The 3,411-nt window shown below is 45.3% G+C and overlaps 1 pseudogene; it reads left to right on the top strand.

Annotated features, from left to right (window-relative positions):
* Positions 1-1,635: 1,635 nt before the first annotated feature.
* LOC108529784 (keratin, type I cytoskeletal 18 pseudogene) lies at positions 1,636-2,895 on the top strand (annotated as a pseudogene).
* The last annotated feature ends 516 nt before the right edge of the window (positions 2,896-3,411 follow it).

The following is a 3,411-nucleotide window of genomic DNA, read 5'->3' as shown; positions in this document are numbered from 1 at the left end:
TGTAGGCAAAATCCCCCATGTTTCCCATTTTTGTGACAAGATCTTAGAAAGTGTGCTAACTCTACTTGGAATGGTTTTTCTTGACTAACCAAGGAAGGAGTGTTTGCTTTCTTCCTGGTTGAACCGGCCTTGGCAAAATACGCAAAGTTTGTTTTTCATGTTCTCAGTCTTTCCTTTGTCTGTCCCTGTGCAATTTTAAAGCATGGCTCCAATGTTTTCTGACACTCCTACAACTAAAAGGTGAAATCTATATCCCTTTCCTTTGAATCTGGGCTCTGTGACTGCTTAGCCAGTTGAATATGATAGAAGCGATGTGCGTATTTCTGAGGCTAGGCCTTAAGAAATTGGAAGTTTCCACTTCTTGTCCCTTGAGATTATCACCCTCATTACCCAGCCACCATGCTGTGAGGAAGCCCAAGCCACCTTATGGAGAGCCCAACATGAAGAGGAATCAATAGCTAGTATCAATTTTTCAGCTATATGAGTGAGCCATCTTGGAAGTAGATTCCCTGGCCCAGGTTAAGCCACCCTAGATGACAACACATGGAGCAAAGACAAACTGTCCACACTGAGCCCTGCCCAAATTTCAGATTCATAAACAAATGAAATGATTTTTGCCTTGTAATCCATTAAGTCTCTTAGTGGTTTTGTACACAGCAAGAGATAGAACATTCCCCTTCTTTGACCCCTCCTTTCCCCATCTTTTCCCTCCCTGTTAGTTTCACTTGCTTTTTCCCAAATCTGTCACACAATCAACACATGCTTTTTACTTCTTGGGAAAGGATTTGTTCAATATTGTTATTCTTTTATAAGATGAACAACAAAGACTCTATCTTGTTAATTTCCATATGGACTTAGTAGAAGCACAATACATTTTACTTATTTGGATTAGATTGATTTCAGTCACTTTCACCAGTTTTCTATTATTTTAATAAAAGATGTTCACACCACTCCCTATACCTACTGAATCAGATGTTCTAGAGTGGAGCCTGGAAAGCTACATTTTATAAACTTCCCAGGTAATTTTACACATATCAAAATTTGAAAATCTTGTTGTACTGGTTACTTAAAGGTTGTTTGCTATTATTAAAAGTCCAATAATAACAGATGTTGGTGAGGCTGCCGAGAAAAGGAAATGATTATATACTGTTGTTGGGAATGTAAATTAGTTCAGCTACTGTGGAAAGCAGTTTGGAAATTTCCCAAAGAACTTAAAACAGCTACTGTTTGAGCTAGCAGTCCCATTACTGGGTATATACTCCAAAGAAAATCAAGCTTTCTGCCATAAAGACACATGTATTTGTGTGTACATTGCAGCATTATTCACAATAGCAAAGACATGGAATGAGCCTAGGTGCCCATCAGTGGTGGATTGGATTAAGAAAATGTGGTACATATATACCATGGAATATTATGCAGTCATGAAAAAGAATGAAATCATGTCCTTTGCAGCAACATGGATGCAGCTGAAGGCCATAATTCTCAGCAAATTAACTCAGGAACAGAAAACCAAGTATCACATGTTCTCACTTATAAGTGGGAGCTAAACATTGGTTACTCATGAACATAAAGATGGGAACAATGGGTCGTCAACAAAGCCTAAGTCCTGTCCTCTCACTCTCCTCCCCAGTTAGCATGAGCTTCACCACTTGCTCCACCTTCACCAACTACCGGTCCCAGGGCTCTGTCCAGGTGCCCAGCTATGGCACCCCGCCAGTCAGCAGTGCAGGCAGCATCTATGCAGGCATGGGGGGCTCTGGTTCCCGAATCTTTGTGTCCCGCTCCACCAGCTTCCGGGGGAGCATGGGGTCCGGGGGCCTGGCCACAGGGATGGCCGGGGGTCTGACAGGAATGGGAGGCATCCAGAACGAGAAGGAGACCATGCAAAGCCTGAAAGACTGCCTGGCCTCCTACCTGGACAGGATGAGGGGCCTGGAGACCGAGAATCGGAAGCTGGAGAGCAAAATCTGGGAGCACCTGGAGAAGAAGGGACCCCAGGTCAGAGACTGGAGCCATTATTTCAAGACCATGGAGGACCTGAGGGCTCAGATCTTCGCAAATACTGTGGACACTATGGACAACGCCCGTCTTGCTGCTGATGACTTTAGAGTTAAGTATGAGACAGAGCTGGCCATGCACCAGTCTCTGGAGAGCGACATCCGTGGGCTCCGCAAGGTCATTGATGACACCAATGTCACTCGGCTGCAGCTGGAGACAGAGATCGAGGCTCTCAAGGAGGAGCTGCTCTTCATGAAGAAGAACAACGAAGAGGAAGTAAAAGGCCTACAAGCCCAGATTGCCAGCTCTGGGTTGACCGTGGGGGTAGATGCTCCCAAATCTCAGGACCTTGCCAAGATCATGCCAGACATCTGGGCCCAATATGATGTGCTGGCTTGGAAGAACCGAGAGGAACTGGACAAGTACTGGTCTCAGCAGATTGAGGAGAGCACCACACAGTCCACCAAGGTTGGAGCTGCTGAGATGATGCTCACAGAGCTGAGACGTACAGTCCAGTCCTTAGAGATCAACCTGGACTCCATGAGAAATCTGCAGGCCAGCTTGGAGAACAGCCTGAGGGAGGTGGAGGCCCGCTACGCCCTGCAGAAGGAGCAGCTCAACGGGATCCTGCTGCACCTGGAGTCTGAGCCAGCGCAGACCAGGGCAGAGGGACAGCGCCAGGTCTAGGAATACGTGGCCCTGCTGAACATCAAAGTCAAGCTGGAGGCTGAGATCACCACCTACTGCCGCCTGCTGGAAGATGGCAAGAACTTCAACCTTGGTGATGCCCTGGACAGCAGCAACTCCATCCAAACCATCCAAAAGACCACCACCCGCCAGATAGTGGATGGCAAAGTGGTGTCTGAGACCAACGACACCAAAGTTCTGAGATATTAAGCCAGCAGAAGCAGGGGACCCTTTGGGGAGTAGGAGGACAATAAAAAGTTCAGAGGTTAAAAAAAGATAGGAACAATGGACACTGTAGGCTACTAGAGTGGGAGAGAGGGAGAGGAACATAAGTTGAAAAACTACTTATTAGGTCCTGTGCTCACTACCTGGGTGATGGGATCATTCACACTCCAAACTCAGCATCATGCAATATACCCATGTAACAAACCTGCACAGGTACCTTCTGTATCTAAAATAAAAGTTGAAATTATAAAAAATAAAGTTCTTTGTAAAAAAGATCATTGTGAAATTTAAATTTTAAAAGACTATAAATGCTATAAAGCATTAAGTGTGAAGCCTGACATATTGTAAGAGGTCAGTAAAGGTCCGCTTTTACTATCATCACCAACATCATCGTTGTTTTTAATTTTTTAATTTTTTTAAAGGCAGGGTCTCACTTTGTCACCCAGGCTGGAGTGCAGTGGCATAATCTTAGCTCACTGCAGCCCCAAACTCCTGGACTCA

The sequence above is a fragment of the Rhinopithecus bieti genome, unplaced genomic scaffold (assembly GCF_001698545.2).
Source record: "Rhinopithecus bieti isolate Rb0 unplaced genomic scaffold, ASM169854v2 scaffold_7545, whole genome shotgun sequence".
Taxonomy (NCBI): Eukaryota; Metazoa; Chordata; class Mammalia; order Primates; family Cercopithecidae; genus Rhinopithecus; species Rhinopithecus bieti.
The sequence above is the reverse complement of the archived record's forward strand: the minus strand, read 5'-3'. Positions and strand labels throughout refer to the sequence as shown.